A 19731-nucleotide genomic window follows, 5' to 3' on the forward strand; every position below is an offset into this window, starting at 1 on the left:
GCACCTCGCAAAGAAGTTTCTAAAACTCTAAAAAAATAAAGTTTACAAACTAGTGGATTCAGCATAGTATTCTCAATAAAAACAGATGCGCTGTCTTGGAGAATATCATATTGTTGTGAAATTGGGAGATTTAGGCAGGAGAGGGTTAATGGAGCTAGAGGTTCTGTGAGGGGCTCCCTTACTATGCTGTCCACATCCTGTTGCCCAAAGTGGCAACCCAAACGCTCTCGGAGTGCTTAAGTGTCATCTTACCCATAAAGCACCCATGTTGTATGACTTCTACTAAGGACTTCTATACATGTTATATTTGTGTTGTATGTTGTAAACTGCCCTATGGTCTTCTGATGAAGGGGCGTATACAAATTCAATAAATAGTTATAATATTAGTGTAAAGGAGTGAACTTCAGCTGGGGGGCCGGGACCCACTACTTGGGTCGTGGGCTGATCTAAGATGGGTCACAAAAGAAGCACTGCCAACATATTATGTTTTTATATGCGCTAGAAGCCGCCCAGAGTGGCTGGGGAGACCCAGCCAGATGGGCAGGGTATTACTATTACTACTACTGTACTACTACTACTACTACTAATAATAATAATAGTAATAATAATAATAAGTCAGTGACAAAAGTTGCCAAGTAAATCTTTTTAAAAGGAGATTTCTGGTTGATTGCACACAATGACCTGGGACTTTCTTAAGACTGGAGGTCAGATGGAGGGCCGGGATTTTGCTGTCTCTTGGAAGATTTAAACCAGGAGCGGCCTGCATGGTAGGACTTGTCAAGGTTAAGGAGTCCAGAGTCAAACCCAACTCCCTAACCAGTAGGCTGTCACCCTTCTAGGGAACCAAGGTATGTGCAAAGTAACCAAATACAGCCAAATAGATCTGAAGCAACTGATTTAGTCCAAGGCAATTTCCCAAATGATCACACAGAAGTATAGCATTATACAGAATAATACAGAACCCCGTAAGATTCCAGTGATCTCCTTCCAAAAGAAACCGAACCTGGGTAAGCATTGCACTCCTAGAATTTCTCATTGCTTGTAAAAACTGTAACAATATTTTCACTTGACAAAACATTCATTCTCTGTAAGCTGACAAAATTTCAGTATATCTTGAGAAAAGATCCCTGGATATCCTACTGAAAATTAGTAACGTGCACATTTTTGCGTGTGTAGCATCCTTACCCCTAAAATAAAACAAGAAGACTTAAGAACTGAATGGAAATGGTCCACATGAATAAACAGACCATACAGAAGATTTCTGTACACCACAAGACTGTGTCTTTACACTACAGTATTATATTCTGAACAGCGTGCCAGTCTGTGCTATACATCCATAGTGCTGGGTTATTTTTATCTGATTGCTGCTGTTGATCAATTGTATTCACTGCAGGCTAGCTATTGCAAAAGACACTTTAAAATCTATTGAATCTAGCAGGGGGAACCACAGATGGCGCGTATGTAGAAGCTTCCTTTCACTTGAATAATTCAACACTATTTATTAATGCAACAGAAAGGCAGCAAATAGAAAGCTGTAACCCTGGTCATCACTGTTCTATCCTCCTGGATTCTGACTGCAAAGGGGCTGCTTTACCTAAGAATAGATGCACTTGTCAGGCCTAGAACCTTTTGTTCTGTTTGTACCCCATTATGCTGACGGACATTTTAGAGAGATGATATTGGAATAAAGAAGCAAAAGCAGAGAGAGAGAGAGAGAAGGATGGACTGAGATTGCCCATTTCTAAAGTAGGTTAATGTAGTTGAGAACCAGTCCAGGGTTCCTAGGCCTTGGACCAGAAGAAAGGCTCCTGGGAAAGCTCAAGTAATGAGATAATCCACTATCACAAAAATCGAGAATTCCCAATCTGTACAGTGATTGCAAAGAGGCTGGATCCAGACACATCAAAAAAAGCGTTTCAGGGAAACACATGGCAAACTTTGTTATGGGAAATCAGGTTGGAGAAAGATGGGACTCCACAGCACCATCTGGTGTCAGAGTGTTATAACACATGTAAAATGTTTTTTCTTTACTAAGGTAGCCGAGTCCAGGGTCTCAGTTAAAAGTTAAAAGGGGGTAAAAGTTCCAAAGGTGCAGTCCTGCCATACAGTATTTTAGTGATGGGGAAAACAGAACTATCAACTGATTGCTGCTGCCCTTCATCAGGGCTCAAAAGGGGGACTCTGTACCTTTTATAGAGACCCTGGTTATTAGGTATAAACTAGGTTTGCTACATTGACAGAGTTTGTGTACTTTTAACAGCTGTGCAACAGGGAAGTTCAGGAGGTAAAGTTGATGAGAAACTTTACCTATTCAATTACTGCCTGTCTTGAAGTTGTTACAGACACAGAAAACTGCTAGGGAAAAAATGGTTGCATTCTGCAGCACAGGTGGAAATCTTTGGCACTTCAGATGTAGCTGAACTACAACTCCCACCAGCCCCAGCAAGCATGGCCAATGGCCAGGAATGATGGGAGTTGAAATTCAGCAATATCTGGAGTGCCAGAGGTTCCCCACATTTGCTGTAGAAATAACATAATCCTCATCACTGGGGACACGGGTGGTGCTGTAGGTTAAACCACAGAGCCTAGGGCTTGCTGATCAGAAGGCCGGCAGTTTGAATCCCCGCGACGGGGTGAGCTTCTGTTGCTCGGTCCCAGCTCCTGCCAACCTAGCAGTTCGAAAGCACGTCAAAGTTCAAGTAGATAAATAGGTACCACTACAGCGGGAAGGTAAACGGCGTTTCCATGTGCTGCTCTGGTTCGCCAGAAGCGACTTTGTCATACTGGCCACATGACCCAGAAGCTGTACGCCGGCTCCCTCGGTCACAACCCCAGAGTCAGTCACAATTGGACCTAATGGTCAGGGGTCCCTTTACCTTTAATCCTCATCACTAATAATACAAGACAACATATGTGACTAATACTATCAACTTTCAAAACAGGTTTGTGCCAGACTTGGTAAGCAAATTCCTATTGTAATGAAGGCAGATGGCAAAACACAGTCCCCTTTATTTTCCATGATCACCCTATTGTTTTGGGGGTTGTTGTTTTTTAAGTCACTTGAATATTCCTTCAGTTTTGATGCCAGCCATTTTGCCTTATACTTGATGCAGAGGTTTGGCTGTAAATGGAAGGATTAACAGTGTTGCATTTCTGGGGAATGCTGGCTTCACTTTAAACCAGGGATAGGCAAACTTGGCACTCCAGATGTTTTGGGACTACAACTCCCATCATCCCTAGCTAACAGGACAAGTGGTCAGGGATGATGGGAGTTGTAGTCCCAAAACATCTGAAGGGCCGAGTTTGCCTATGCCTGCTTTAAACCATAGTTAAGCTTGAATGTGACTGAAGGGTGAATGTGCTGCATCCTGCTGCATGGGGTGAAAATCACGATCACTCCTCCCCTGCTCTTGCTGTGCTGTTGGAACCTAGGCTTGTGTCTTGTGTCTCTCAAAGAAACCACAAGAACATAACCTAGGTTTGTTCCACTCTTTGGGGGAGACAAACAATAAGCCCATCTCGGCAGCACAAGAGCAGCGGGAGTAGGGGAGGGGTGAACAAGCACAAGTTTCTGCTCCATGTACCAGCATGCTGCACAGTCACCTTTAAACCATACCTAAGTTTGACTCTTTTTTAAAGCAGTGTGCAAACACTGCCACTACCGGTATATGGACTCCTCCAGCACATACTGTAGTGTGTTAGGAATTGTCAAATCTACAAGTCTGATATTGCTTAATTTGATTGTGCCTTTTGTCATTGTTGCTATGTGAGCAAATAAGATATGCAGATGGGTCTGTGGAAGAGACTCGTGTCCAAATACCTGAAAATATAACATTTTTGCTACAAGGACTTTAATCACAGTATAGAAGGGTTGCCCCTCCCTCATTTCTACAAACTTTGCAGCAGACCTTCTGAAATACATTTCTGAGGGTGAAAGAGGTTGATTTTAAAATATGTGCCATTTGTTACAGAAAGAGTGGGGAACACTTGTTTATTGAAAGAAGCATACTTCCTCCCTTTGTCTTATTTCTTTCCTGCAGGCAGAAAATTGAAGGAAATGAAACTGATAGCTTCTTCCCTGAACTCTCTATAAGGCTTCTTTCAAAGTACAGTGAAAGCAAGAGAGGCACGGATACAATGTTCCAACCAGAATCACAAGGCAAGACCCTTGAAAGAAGATCATCAAGAGAAACAACAGTTGAACCTGTGTCAGCTCTCATCACAGTACAGTGGAACCTCGGTTTATGAACACCTCGGTTTATGAATTTTCGGTTTATGAACGCCGCGGACCCATCTGGAACGGATTAATTCACTTTCCATTACTTTTAATGGGAAAGTTCACTTCAGTTTATGAACAGACTTCCGGAACCAATTACACCCATGTTTCAGTTTATGAACGCTTCAGTTTAAGTACTTCACGGACCCGTCTGGAACGGATTAATCCACTTTCCATTACTTTCAATGGAAAAGTTCGTTTCAGTTTATGAACGGTTACTTCGTGGACCGTCTGGAACGGATTAATCCACTTTCCATTACTTTCAATGGGAAAGTTCGCTTCAGTTTATGAACGCTTCAGTTTATGAACAGACTTCCGGAACCAATTGTGTTCATAAACCGAGGTACCACTGTATGGAAGAGTTTGTTTTCCCCTGGAACATCTATTGATTTTGAAGCAATCGTCAAATGCTGGGCCCGAGGAGGCCACATGATGTGTGCTGAAGAAGAAGAAGAATGAACAGAGGGGGGTAATCAAGCAGATCAAAGTATTCTGGGCTAAACAAGAAAATTGCAGTGGAAATTTTGAACATGCTGCAGGAATTTTAACTATCTAGTTGTGGAATTAAGGACAAAATTAAGTGATTGAATTTGAGCTTGTTTACAGGTTGCATAAATGTCTGATATAATTTTGATGATTGCCAAAGAGACCTTTGGAGAGGAGACTATGAGGTCTTCTGTTTTGTAGGAATCTGGAGTTGTACTCTTAAAATGTTTGTAAGAAGAACTGTTTTTTCTTTTAATTAGGATTCTTGGCAGTCTCTCCACAGAAGGTTCAAGAAGCTAATGACATCTCTTTCCTACACATGAGGAAACTGTAACTGGAAGAATGAAGGAAGATAAGGAGAACAGTAGGCCTGGACCAAAATTTCTCATTTGATGTAAAGGCAATAGGTACGGAAAGTGAAAAGATAATGATGGTTCTGGTAGACTCTGGGTCAGTGAAACAGGAGCTGTTGGGTCCAGAATCTGGACACAAAGAACTGCATCCTTGCTGCATTCAGCTGTGTCTTCTACTGTCACTGTAGCATTAAGAGTGATGCTGGATCAGGCCAATGGCTATGGAAATCCCACAAGCAGGACCTGAGCACAACAGCAACTGGTATTCAGAGGCATACTGCCTCTGACAGTGAAAAGAGAACATTGTGACATGGCAACCCTATAGGGAGGGCAGCAAAGGGCAAAACAATGTTGGGAAACTGAATTTCACTTACTGATCTGAACTATGGTAACCAGCCCATTCTTTGGCTGAAGGCTTCTACATGGACTTGAAAGTGCATAACTTTGATAGTACTGGAGGTGGATGAAAAGCTAGTCAATACGCAAGAACTCATACTACATTTCCTGCTGAACTGGTCTGTTATTTTGGGCAAGTCACTGGCCCTACATACAGTATACCTGAGAGACCGCATTGCTTTATAGAACTCCCAAATTTCTCAATCAACATATGGCAAAAATGAGGAAGAGAAAGCCCAATGCAATGCAAGTTACAGTGCTGATTAATGACACTAGGCTGAGTACTCTGTGTTGGGTCCAATAACAGAACCTATCCGCATGTTCAGAAAAAGCATGTGGTATGACTCTTTTGGGAACGTGCCACTTCAGAGAATTCCATGACTGAGTGCTCTCACCTGCCTGCAAAACTCTACTGTGTCTGGGTCTCTGAATGTAGCCTTCTCTCACACATACTGTACTATTTTTCCAGGTGTTGCCGCAATGTATGTAAACATGCCACCCCTCACCTTCCCTCTGAAGTGGTACAGTCCCAGCAGGGACTTTCTGAACATGTACAAACAGCACACAGAAACCAGGCAGGCAGGAGCTTGCATCATCCATCGTCTCTTTCTGTACCTGCTGAAGGAGTCCTGCTGCCACCCAGTTCGAGTTGCTCATTTTCCCAAGCAGGGCTTCTGTACTGTTAATAATTGGGAGGGGGAGATTAAAAACAGGCAGTGCTTCCCACAACTCAACCGCACCTGTAAAATCCCTGCTTGCCATATAGCTGTTATGCTCAGGGATGCTGCCAGAAAGCAAAAAAAAAGTGGCAAACGTATTGGTTCTCTAAAAACCATGGAAAAAGCAGCTTTCCCTTTTACCACCTCCTGTGACAGGCACCTGCTCTTCTCCGCAGAAGTCAGTGAATTTGCAGGATCTGGAATGTGGTTATGCAACCTTTCCACTCATCCATGCAGGGAGAGACAGCCGTCTCTGATTAATGGCTGCCCGGGAGATTTTGTGAGACGCACACAATTCCAAGGACTTGGCCCCTGCCCTTTCGGAGGACATCTCCTCCATCAGCAAAGCCCTTGCTGTCGAGCTCTCCTTGGCTTTTTTGCCTCTTAATTCTTACCTGCTAATTAGCTGGGGACTTCTCGACTTGTTTAAACTGCCTCGCTGCTGCTGCTGCTGCTGCTGCTGCCGCCTCTGAGTTAATGATCAACCCACTGTGTTCCAGCTGTAGAAGCACAGGCTTGTTTGTGTGTATGTGTGCAGAGGACTGCCTGGCCCACTCAGCTGTGTGCAAGTAAGTGTCTGTGAGCCAGGCCGGGCTCCGTTCCCTCGCTGCCATTCTCTCGCTGCTCTGTTTACTGCAGCCAGGCAGGCTATGTGCGAGTCCAAGCGGGAGTCAGATGAGTGTATTCACTCACAGTGCTCCAAAACAAGAGAATATGCATCCTAGGCAACTTCTGCCGGGGTGGCAGCAGGCCAGCTGTAGAGATTGCTAGATGGAAATGAATGGGCAGGGGGGCCAGCTGCAGGAAAGAAGAAACACCTTCACACACAGTAGGAAAATCCTGTGGGGAACAGAGAGCAGTGCAGGCCACAAACAGCAACTCAGCTGACTGAGCTTTGGCTGTAGGCCACCTCTCAGTCCGAGGCACTCCCCCAAAGCCTGTTTACTAACTGGCAAACCCTCAGTATGTTCCAGCAGCAGCACAATGTCCTGTGGGCAGCTTCATTTATTCTTATTAACAGGCATGGTCTGGAGGTTTATGACAGCCATGAGCAAACAGGCTTTGCTTTAAAAAGAAAAGATGCCCCGAAAAGTCTATAAACTGCGGTCTGTATTCCTGCCGCTATGCCTGACAGGTGGGGACATAAGCTCTCCCTAGAGGCTGATTTCTGAGCATTTGGTAATTACAGGTTTTTGCACCATAATAGCCCCAAATCAAAACAGATTTGATTGGGAAGGAGCACAAATTGTACCAGCGGAGGAGGGAGGTTTAATGTTTAATTCATGTTTATTAAATTTCACATCTTTATAATCATGCTGGGGGCGGCACAGGCGATGACTCCAAAAAGCAGCAGCCAGCCAGCCAAGCTTCTCAGATTTGATGGCAAGGCTTTCTCGTGGCCTAGCTGGCTCTCTTGGCAGTTTTGTGATAGTGTGTGTGGCTGTTCCGCTAGGTAGGTTTCCTCAAGGTGACCTGGAAAGGTTGAGAAGAAGGAATGGCATAACGGCATATCCCCCAGTTCTACCAGTCAGATCAGCAGAATCTGTTAGAATTCACTGGCTTCAGCATATTTGCCTTGCATCTTCTTCCCAAATTTGTCTTCCTGTTGCTAACAAATCTAATGTCAACAACATTTAACAAAGCTTAGCTTGCATGTTTTTAAGGGGTGGGATTTGTTAGCCTGACACCATTCTTTACTGTATGGTAGATAGAACTTTGAGAATGTTCAGTCAGTGCTAGCCGTAAAATGTCTGCTCTGCGAGCATGGCATAATGACTTCCACATCTAAAAAAGCAGAAAGATGGGACTTGTCCACACCTCCTTTTGCCCCACTGCCCACCCCAACCCCAGAAAACCCAATCATTGGTGCTAAATTGGAACAAATGACACTCAGGTTTTCTGTGGATTGCTGTTTGTTCTGATTCAGCACAAAAGAGTAGGTTTTCCAGGGGAAAGCAGTGAGGGAAAGGCCAAACTGCTCAGACCCATGCCTAGAAAGCATGGAACAAGCAGAAAACTGCTCAGATCCATGCTTCCTACGTAGGCATGGAACAAGCGGAAGTGTGGATGAGCCCATACAGGATTCCAAAATGCTTGTAGGCATGACCCTCATCAGCTGGGGTAGGTGGCTCCACAGCAGAGCATCTGCTTTGCATTGCATCTCAGGTTCAATCCCTGGCATCTCAATAGGGTTAGGTGCGAGGCACCCTGCATGAAATTTTCAAGGACCATAGCCACTACTCAGCCAAAGGCAGCTTCCCATGTTCCATGCAGGGATAGTACAGCCATCCCTTCCCCATCCAAGGCATTGCCTCCCACACTGGTGATTAGATTCCAAGTGTACCTGTTTTTAGCCAACAGATCCTCGAATGAATGCTCAGTGGACAAATCTAACTGAACATAGGAATCCACAATAGTAAGATATCATGATTGGGTCATTTAACCTCTGTTATGATACTAGAATTGTTTGTCACATAAAAGAACCAAGAGAAGGGCAGGTCAGGTTACAAAAGTTGACATTGCCCAGCAATTGAAGGAGGCTCTAGAGTTGGGTCAAAAAAACCTCAGGATAGTCAAGACAGGCAAGTTAGGATAGCCAGGATATGAATGTAGGTCAGTGTTTCTCAACCTTTTTTGGGCCAAGGCACACTTGTTCCATGAAAAAAATCATGAGGCACACCACCATTAAAAAAGTTTAAAAATTTAACTCTGTGCCGCCCTATATTGACTATATAATTATGACTGTAAGAAACACTTGCCAATTGCTGTGTTGGTTGCAATCTCCTGTAATAAGGCTTCACAAGCCGCTGATTTCTCTGCCAGCACAATCCTTTGCTCAGCAAGTTTCAGGTTGAGCTCATCCAGCCAGCTTCTTTAAGTTTGTCTAAAACCACCCTCCCGTGGTGGTGGCTGTTGAGAGCTGTGCTCGCCCCGCGTCGTGACCCGGCCGGCTTCCTTTCCGGCGGGTCAGTGTTGTTCATTGGCGGCCGCCAGGCACGTGACAATGCAAATCGCCCTTCTCGTCGCCGCCCGTCGCGGCACACCAGCCAGCGTCTCGCGGCACACTAGTGTGCCGCGGAACAGCGGTTGAGAAACGCTGATGTAGGTTGCCCCACAGGCCTATTTTCCTATTGTACAGTATGTACTTGGGCTCAAAAGAGACCTTGGCTATGCAGGCCGTATGCTGGGTAAAACTCTCATTTTAATTTAAACCTTCCAACTTACGAAGCTTGCGCTATTTCCTCAGAAGGCCTAATCTATCACTGTCACTTTTTCCTCCAGGTCAGCTGCAGTTACTTTTTGCCTCTTTAATCACCACCCACCGCTATCTATCCTATTCAGCTGTCCAGCAATCACTAGCAACAGCCATATAATATTCACGGCTTTTGCTTGCCTTCCAGTTTTACTTGCAAGCCTCCTTAGTCACAAGAATCTACATATTTCCTGGTCTTTGCCTTTACCATTTATTAATACACAATGCAATCTAAAAACTCATGTTTGCGGTCTTTTGACACTCCATTCTCATTATGAGGCCAGATCAATGTAGTCCTCTTTGTTGAGTTATTTATTGATCCTCCCTCGAATTCTCAGGCCTTCCATTTAATTTCATAGCTTGTGCCATCTGGTCACCTCACCTCTAATATGTTCCTCAACTAGCCCATCTCTGTGATCAATCTTTTTGTCCCATTTTCTCATCAACCCAGCATTACTGGGCTCAACACCAAATGGATATTTTTCCTTTATAGTTTTACTGAGATTGTTCCTTTTATTTCAAATGCTCTTGAGCTTTCCAAAAGTATTAACACATTATCCTAATATTTTTCTTTAAATTTATCTAGCACTGACATTCTTAATATCTCTCACTGATCTCCTTAGTCCTACAGCACTAGGCTGCCTCTATGCACAAAGCAATGGTTTTGTTTCAGACTTTTTCCATATAAGCTTCAAGGGGAGCATGTAGTATTTCATGCACACCAAAGGGCTCCTTTCGGGCCACTCGTCCCTCCACTGCCACCTCTGCCGCTCGCAAGGGCAGGCACAAGGAGCCGCAGTTGGAAGAGGTGCTGCGCTACGCTGTGCCACTCCCAACCGTGGCTCCTATGCCTGCTATTGTGAGTGGCAGAGGGACAAGCGGCCTGAAAGCAGCCCTTTTGGGGTGCTCCTTCCTCCTTCACCGGTTTGTGGTGTGGTGAATCGGCTTATACTCGAGTCAATAAGTTTTCCCAGTTTTTTGGGGGGGTGTAAAATTAGGTACCTCGGCTTATATTCGGGTCGGCTTATACTTGAGTATATAGGCAATTCCTTCTGGAGGTCCGTTCTTAACCTGAAACTGTTCTTAACCTGAGGTACCACTTTAGCTAATGGGACCTCCCGCCGCCGCGCAATTTCTGTTCTCATCCCGAAGTAAAGTTCTTAACCCAAGGTACTTTCTGCGTTAGCAGAGTCTGTAACCTGAAGCGTCTGTAACCCGAGGTGCCACTGTATAACACTTCCATTTTCCCTTCACTTTCAGACAGGTTTTAATACCGGTACCACCTAGTAAGAATGGTGATACATATTGTGTATGTTCAAGTGAGTTGAAACAGAGATCCAATTCATGTGATACTTTGTGTCACAATTTCATTCAAGTCCATTTTCCCTATGTTGCAGTACAGTGGTACCTCGGTTTATGAACACAACTGGTTCCGGAAGTCTGTTCATAAACTGAAGCGTTCATAAACTGAAACGAACTTTCCCATTGAAAGTAATGGAAAGTGGATTATTCCGTTCCAGATGGGTCCGCGGAGTACTCAACCTGAAGCATGCTTAACCCGAAGCATGGGTGTAATTGGTTCCGGAAGTCTGTTCATAAACTGAAGCGAACTTTCCCATTGAAAGTAATGGAAAATGAATTAATCCGTTCCAGATGGGTCTGCGGCGTTCGTAAACCGAAAATTCATAAACCGAGGTGTTCATAAACAGAGGTTCTACTGTACTTACAATGCTAGACTACTTTACTTGCAAGAGAAAGCTTTTTGTTTTTACATAAGCACTTGATTGTCAGAAGTGATTCAGAGTCCAGAACCCCTTTCATTCATCATTTCTTATTTCTGATCCATGGAATTTACAGAAATGTATCTGCTTATGAAACCCATAAGATAGATAACAGGGGCACATAGCTGCAGCTGAAAGACCCTATGATTCCTTTTTCATTTAGATAGTGATTGATATCAGCCTCTAAATAAAGCTGTCCACCAAGTTCTGGTTGATTAGGCATCTCACCTTCTATTTATCAAGTAACTATTTTTTAAAAAACAAACAAACAAACAAACAAGCCAAAACCTATTTTGAGTTTTTCTGAGATATTAAGGAAAGTGTTAGATATTAAGGTTTATGGTAGTTAGTGTGTACTGCAAAGTGTAATCTGTTGTGAAATTGGGTGTTGCCCGCCCCATAAGTGTAGAATCTTCCTTTCATGATTTCCCAGCATGGGGGCCTCATCTTAACTCTCATCTTAACCCTTTGCTCACTGTTGCAGTCCTGATCCAAATCTTCCCGTCTCCTGGTCTGTGCTGGCTATTTCTAAAAGTAAAATCCTGCACTTAATGGCAAACCACAAGACTCATTGTAACCTGTTCCTTTTTTTCTCCTGCTCCAGAGGCTAGGAACCGAACCAATGGCTTCAAGTTACAAGAAAGCAGATTCTGACTAAACATCAGAAAGAACTGTTTGGCAGTGAAACAGACTCCTTGGGGGGTGGGGGTGGATTCTCCTTCCTTGGAGGATTTTGGATAACCATCTGTCATGGTTGCTTTTGTTGAGTTTCCTGCTTTGCATGGGGTTGGACTAGATGACCCTTGGGTCCCTTGCAACTCTACAATTTTCTTATTCTTATTTTAATAAGCAAACACTACCATTCATTATTGGAAGGAAAGGGCATCTTACTTTTTCCTGTTACAGTGCCACACCCAAACCAAAAGAGTTTGAGAAGCAAAGTTTGCCTTTAACTTTCAGCCCCAACAAATGTTCTCCACCTAATAATAATAATAATAATAATAATAATAATAATAATAATAATTTATTATTTATACCCCACCCATCTGGCTGGGTTTCCCCAGCCACTCTGGGCGGCTTCCAACAGAAATATTAAAATACAATAATTCAATACTATTTAGCTAAAGCTTTCAATTTTGGCGACTAACCTGTGGCTCTCCAGGTGTGGCTGGACTGCAACTCCCATTATTCCTGACCATGCTGGCTGGAGCTGACAACATCTGGGGGCTCCCCGCTTTCAAATGCTGTCCTATGCACACTTGTGAGTAAGCACCTCAGAACTCAGTGGGACTTGCAACTGAGGAAGTCGGCATATGGCCTCAGCTGCAAAATGGTTAAATCTATTGACTTAGCCATAACAGGCTTTCACACCTGCTTCTGAATTTTGAATGCGTACAGAACCCTAATTGAGAAATATGCATAACTATTCTGTTTCAATGAATATTACTTAATGCACAATAAAGGTTCTATACAGCTGTTATAGCTACGAATTATCACTCATTCCATAGATAAAAAAATTACCGGAAGACTAAGGGAAAGTCTGTGTCATGTGGTACTGCCTCTCTAACCACCTTAATTGTGCGGGTCACAGCATAAACAGCAAGGGGGGGGGAAGAAGTCAATGAATCAGCATAGGGGACCTGAGGTGAACAGAACATATTAAATGTCAGCGTTTTAGTTCCAAGAGGTGTATTTATGGGCTGGGAGCCTGTAATAGGCTTGGCTGTTCTGATGTCTGCCCATTTAATATAGGATAAAGGTCTCTTCGGTGATCAGGCCTGCACTCAGCAGAACATTATCTTTCAGATTTTTAAGCAACCTTCCCTCTAATTTCACCACCACCCACACAATTCGATCTAGTCCTAATGCATCCTCTGTCCTACAGCTCTCTCCTCCCATTTGAACTTTATAAAAGAATGGAAAATCTTCACCGAAAACCTAATTGTTCTCTCCTGGGGCAGAAATGGTTGCTATTAACCTTCGTCTCTTGATTCTTTGAAGGGTCTCAATTGAGCAGTTTAAATGCAGCTAATCAGGGTGATAGGAAACCATCTCTTGGTTGCCAGTAACTGCAATGGGTTGTTGCTTCCTGAACAGAGCACCGTCTCTTGTTTTCCATTCGCTTCCTCTCCCAACCCAGTGCCTTCCATTTATTTTACTCCCTGCAATTTCCCCCAAGGTTATCCTTAAGCAGTCTCACATCTAGAAGGATGGGGGAGGAGGACATAGAAAACAATCCTGGCCTCTCACCATGTTAGCTAACGCAGGCAAAAATAGTAAACAATGTCAATAACTGTATAAACATAAGATAATGCAGCAACGCTGAGAGTCACTCCCACAGCATCCCTGGCAACTATGCCATTACCTACCAATCACAAAACTGCACACTGCCCCCAAATTATCCATGCAGGAATGCATGATGACATCATGGAAACATTATCTCTAAACCTTATTGCATGGTGATCACACTCCCTTGAAGAGCCCACGGCACCTTGTCTATCAGATCCTCCCATGGCTCAGTGTGTAGCACTACAGCAACTTATGCTTGCCGCCACAAGTTCCAGAGCTCTCCATAGAAAGAGGCTTGAACCGCCGCCCCTCCCACAGTCAGGGTTGCCATATTCCCAAAAGTGAAAATCCGGGCAAAGTTGTTGACCAGCTTTTCTCTTTAAAAAATCTCCCTAGTTGTCATACTCTGGGCTTCCCCAGATATTTTACCAATTCGGCAAAAACCTCTTTGACAAAGCTAGATCCAGAGCGGGAGGGTGGGGTGGAGAGGAAGTGCCATTCAAATGAGAATAAACAAGCCTATTCCATAGACCGGTAGGCCTATCTGCATGTAAAATCCACAGCTAGTCTTTCCACTCCAGCCAAGGGCCTGGGTCCCTTTGCTTTGCAGGCCCTACCTATACATTTGAATGCTCACAGATCTAGAATCATAGAGTTGGAAGAGACCACAAGGGCCATACAGTCCAACCCCCTGCCAAGCAGGAAACACCATCAAAGCATTCCTGACATATGGCCGTCAAGCCTCCGCTTAAAGACCTCCAAACAAGGAGAGACTACCACATTCCTTGGTAGCAAATTCCACTGCCAAACAGCTCTTACTGTCAGGAAGTTCTTCCTAATGTTTAGGTGGAATCGTCTTTCTTGTAGCTTGAAACCATTGCACCGTGTCCGCTTCTCTGGAGCAGCAGAAAACAACCTTTCTCCCTCCTCTATATGACATCCTTTTATATATTTGAACATGGCTATCATATCACCCCTTAACCTTCTCTTCTCCAGGCTAAACATACCCAGCTCCCTAAGCCGTTCCTCATAAGGCATCGATTCCAGGCCTTTGACCATCTGTGGGTTCAGGGAGTGGTGTTGCTCCATGTCTCTTAATATGTAAAATCTGAGCTACCTGTTCTTGGTGTTTTATTCTGACTGTCTCCTGAGTCGAATGAGTTGTGTAGATAAGGCATGGGATTGTATTGTCAGTAGAAATAGTAACTGGCGTTTAAAGCTCTTTTTTAAATTCCTTTTTTTAAAGAAAAAGAAAACAAAATGGCACAGGCATAGATGAGGGGCATCTTACTGCTTACTGTCTGTGATGGTATAAACACCATGCACAAGCAGTGCGCAACATCAGTGTAACATTTGTCACAGTAGATGCACTTGCTGGGGTGAAAAATGCTGTTTCTTAAGCAAAGCCGTTTCAGTGCTGGGAAACCCTGATTTCCCCCACAACTCAGTTGGGGGAAAGACTTTTTTATATGTGCTGTAACAAGTGCACATTCATTGCACTGCAAAATGATGATCACCTGGAAAGGTCCATGGAGCCTTGCATTATTAGGCAGTAAGACAGCCCGTCCAGTTAAATTAGAACCAGTCTGAGTTTAATGATGAGCAAAAGCCTGGGAATTATAGGCAGAGCTTGATGATTAATACCTGGAAGCATAAATCTTTTCCCCACTTCCCTTTTCATTTGAAAGTTTTGCTTCTCTCTCATTATTTAAAGCAAGAATTCAGTTCTTTAGCAACTTCCGCTGAGCTCTCAGCATCCTCTTAATCACATCTTTTAAAAGATGCTAAACAATGAAAGTATTACTTAGCTATTTTTCTTCCCCTTCTTACTGCAAACTGTGCATTGCAAAGGATGCAGGTGCTTCTATTGTTAAATGGGTTCCTTCTTTTAATTCATGCTTTCATATTATGACATCATTTTAAGCCACAGACAAAGCCCCAAAAGATGCCTAGACTGGACAGTTAAGATACAGTGGTAAAAAGATGCAGAGGCTTTCATCTTCATAACCCTGGTTCCAATCCAAACCTGGTTGGATAGCGGATATCACTTTTTAAAGTATCCTTCATTCTGCATGAAATAGAGAATTGGATATACTGTACAAGCATTAAGTTCTGGGCCCCCACACACATAAGTGAAATTGCCTCAAGTGGGGAGCAACCTCTAAACACCCTCTCTGCCACTCTCTCTTCAATCCATGCCCCAAACACTGTATTCATAAACATTCACAACCAGAATTAAAGCTTGGGGCCAGCTGGACGCTGAAGGACAAGTAGAAAAATGGCTGCTGTTGCTGTGCTACCATGCATGCCAGTTGTTAGGTGGGGAAGCTGGGCAGCATAAGCAAAGCCCTGGCATGCCTCTTTGGGGCTTCCTCTGCCCATAAGTGCCAAGTTTCAGATTGAAAAATCCGGCATCAGCAGCGCCGCGGCACCGGAAGTCGCTTCTACGCACTTCTAGACATGCGTAGAAGCGACTTCCGGTGCCGCTGTGCCCATTTCCAAAATGTCCGCAGCGCCAGAAGTCGCTTCTGTGCATTTCCAGACATGCGTAGAAGCGACTTCTGGCGCTGTGGTCATTTTGGAAATGGGCACAGTGGCATCGGAAGTCGCTTCTACGCATGTCCGGAAGTGCGTAGAAGTGACTTCCGGTGTCGGCACAGCACCAGAAGAACATGGCCGCCGGCAGGAGCTCCATAACCCAGGGGAATACGGGGTATTTTGCTATTTGGGACACCTGCGGGAAACGGTAAGAAAATAACTTTTCCTGGGAAAAACAGGGTACTTGGCAGCTATGCCTCTGCCCTCACTGAGATCCTCTTCAGGCTTTGGGGAAGGTCTTCTCATGAAGAGGGCTTAATTCATCTGAGGGCTCTCCTCTGGATCCCCTCACCATTTGAATTTAGATGTGCGGTGATGACAGATGGGGCCTTTTCAATTGTGGTGCCCTGTGTATGGAATGCCCTCCCCAGGGAGGCTCACCTGGTGACAACTGTAGTAGTAGAAGTAGTAGTAGTAGTAGTAGTAAATGGAAAAATTGAGTCTCTGTAGTAGGGCCTGCAGTATATTGGTATATTTCTCTCTCTCTCTCTCGCTGGTGATCCAGACAGCTTATATTTTGACAGAAGAAATAATATTCTATTGAGAATGAGCTTTCCCCCACTTTCTCTCAACTTCATAAAGTTTTGCGAAAAAGAAAAGAAAAACAACCTCCTTCTTCAAAACTTGAGAGTTTGCATTCTTTGACAGCTTGGGATGGCAGTAATAACAGGTATCCTTTGCACATCCAAAATAACAATTCCACTGCTCCTTTTTGTTCATGAAAACACTCTAAACTGTAAAACAGCTAGAGCTGGGCATGTGGAAAATGATGACTCAAATATTCCATCAATTAACCCTAGGTGTGGCAACACGCTTTAACCACTAAACCAAAGTGCAGTATCATATAAACACGATGAACAGATTTCAACACTGCAGTATTCCACCCATGCAACATTTTCTTGTTGCATATGATGATCTTTTTATATTTAAAAGCCAGGATAATAATGCTAAGTACAAAGTTGGATATTGTCAGCTAAAATGTGTGAACATGATTCCGGTCTATTTAATAAAATTCATTACCTTTTGATCTGGGGCTTTATACAGTGCCCACCATGCCATCCCACTAGTGTTTTGATTTGTGCCCCAAAGACACTTTCTTCCTTTCAACACTTTCCACGGCTTTCTGCGGTGAATGCACAAAGGAAAAAACATAATGGGGTTTCTATGCTACCCACTCACTAACCAGCAACCACGCCTTGTTGAATCACTTGCTTCCAGCCACTGCTAGAAAGAATGATGCTTAATTGCAAATGGCACAATATCATTCACATTACTCAACATATATAACAACATCAGGAAAGCAGGATGTAAATACTCAGATTATTCTAGAAGATTGCTGTTGCTTTCTGGTAGGGTGGAATCAAGATACCACAGGATGTGAACTATTTCAATACTTTTATGGAGATCTTCAAGAGAATGACACACACTATTCTATATGTGAGACACAGAGTGGTGTATAAGTACTTTGGATGTGTTGGGTAAAGCAAATTTACTGTAAAGAAACGAACAAATCCAACCTGCTTGGCTTATTTGCAGGACACTTGTTTGCAAGTAAATAAGGAAATGTAGCACCGTACATAGATCATTCAATGATATCTGCTGAAAGTTGCTGCCACCTCCAAACTGACATGCATTCACCCTTGTACTTTGATCTCTACAACAGCACTCCTTACATTTTGCGCGATAGTTGATGTATGTTTGCACTCTGCATCAGCAAACAATTGATACTGCATATAGCTGAAGCTCAGCAAATTGCTTGTGCAGCCCATGCCTTATCCCAAGTCCAGCCCCTGATTAGTGTTCCACTTCCATGTTTCTTTATGCAAAAATTGGTACTTCTTTAAAGAAGTACTAACTTTCTAACAACATTAATTCCCTTGGTCAGGACAAATATTTGCACATATCTGGCATCTAACATTCCTCCTCCACTTGTAATAGCTTTGCCACTTTTTAAAAAAAATGTATTAGATTTATACTCTGTTCTGACTCCAGAGTGCTCACAGTAAGAGCTGTATGGTTCCCAAGTGATCACCCCTTTAGGCAGTAGCATAGTGAGAAAATTCTAAAGTGCAGGCATCCTTCCTGACAACCTCCATAGTCATGCCTTTTCTAAGATAATACAATAAAAATGAACTTTTGACCAAGGCAGACAGTATGGCTTCAATACCATGGTAACCTTTCCCTCACCACTCTGTCCTCCCTATACCACTTACATCCAACTCGAAGACTTACCGGTATGTTTTACTCAAAGGCTTTCTCACTACTTTTGGATGGTCATAATAAAAGGGGTTTTGGAATTTTTCAAAACAAAAGCAGCAGTGTAATACTTAGCCATGCACACTCATGAAAGCTCCTCCTCCTCTGGTCAGCTTGTCTGGTGATTTTCTTTCTGAGAAAATCTTATATTCCAAACAAAAGGATTGGAATAAAGAACTAGAGATCTCAGTTTCAACCACACAGTGGGAAACTGTTTTAACTGATATAACAAGGGTTATCTTTAAATAAGGGTTATCTAAGGTATCTAACTGCTGGAGATGTAATAGGGATAATGCTTCTCTAAAACATATGTTTTTTCATTGTCTTATAGTGAAAGATTTTTGGCAGAAGGTAACTGAAACTAATAACAGAACTGTACGGAACAACCTTGCATTTACAGAGCAAAATATCCTCTTGAATTATATAGCCAGCACATGGAACCTTACAAAAGGACTATACAAGTGGACTTTTTGTGCCCTTACCACAGCAAAAAGACCAATACTGGAGAATTGGAAAAATAAAAATGCAGCTCCCTTCTATGATTGGATGGAAGACTTATGAAAACTCGCAACATACGAATAACTTGCATATGAACGCAGACTTGCCATGGACAAATTCAATGATATTTGGAATCCATTCTTACAAATACTGTAATAGGTTAAGATCTGGTGAAGTACAATAACTTTGTAAAATAATTAAACAAACAAGCTGTCACAGGAGCGCTGGCGGCTACTCTAGAGTAACGACTCTTCGACACGCTGCCTTTTCATGCTTTTATTATGTGCAGACTATTTACAGTGCAGAAGCTGTACAACGTACATGTTCTCAGTCTGGGTCAGTACCCCGGAATGCTGATTCCCGCGTCTTTTTCCAACAAAGTAGTCTGGGAATCCCCAATCTCCGCCCCCGTTTCTTCTTGCGCAGCTCCGGAACTGGAGGGAGGGGTCTCCTAGCCGTGTTTTCCTTCCTCCCCTTTTCCCTCTCCCTTCTTTCCTCTCCCGGGCGGAGCAGGGGCTCTGTGACCCTGTCAGAGCCCTGCCCTCTACTTCCTGCTTCCCCGCTAGACTCATCCTCTTCCCCGCTCCCGCTTGTGCTCGGGGAAGAACTGGTTGTCAAGATGGGAGGGGGTAGTCTATAGCTCCTGTCCCTCGCACAAACAAACAAATTTCCCAGGTTCAAACCCTGGTGTCGCAAGATAAGGCTGGGGAAAACTCCTGCCTGAAACTGCAGACAGTCTCCACCAGTTAGTTTAGAAAGTACTGTGACTGATATACCAATGGTCTGTCTTGATAGGAGGCAGCTTCCTGTGTTGTTTATTTGATAT

General features: G+C 43.6%; 1 protein-coding gene across 3 annotated transcripts in view; it reads right to left on the reverse strand.

Annotated features, from left to right (window-relative positions):
- ARHGEF37 (Rho guanine nucleotide exchange factor 37) overlaps window positions 1–19731 on the reverse strand; it is a 45565-nt gene that overhangs the window by 22950 nt on the left and 2884 nt on the right. The window contains exon 1 of one of the 3 annotated variants that reach the window (XM_035105242.3): window positions 6626–7008. The exons of 1 other annotated variant lie outside the window; for it this stretch is intronic. The gene's annotated coding sequence lies outside the window, so the exon portion shown is untranslated. Of the gene's footprint in view, window positions 1–6625; window positions 7009–19731 lie in introns of those variants that run through there. One more of the 3 variants, XM_035105246.3, reaches the window with a different exon arrangement.

This window comes from Zootoca vivipara, chromosome 2 (assembly GCF_965207765.1).
Source record: "Zootoca vivipara chromosome 2, rZooViv2.hap1.1, whole genome shotgun sequence".
Lineage (NCBI taxonomy): Eukaryota > Metazoa > Chordata > Lepidosauria > Squamata > Lacertidae > Zootoca > Zootoca vivipara.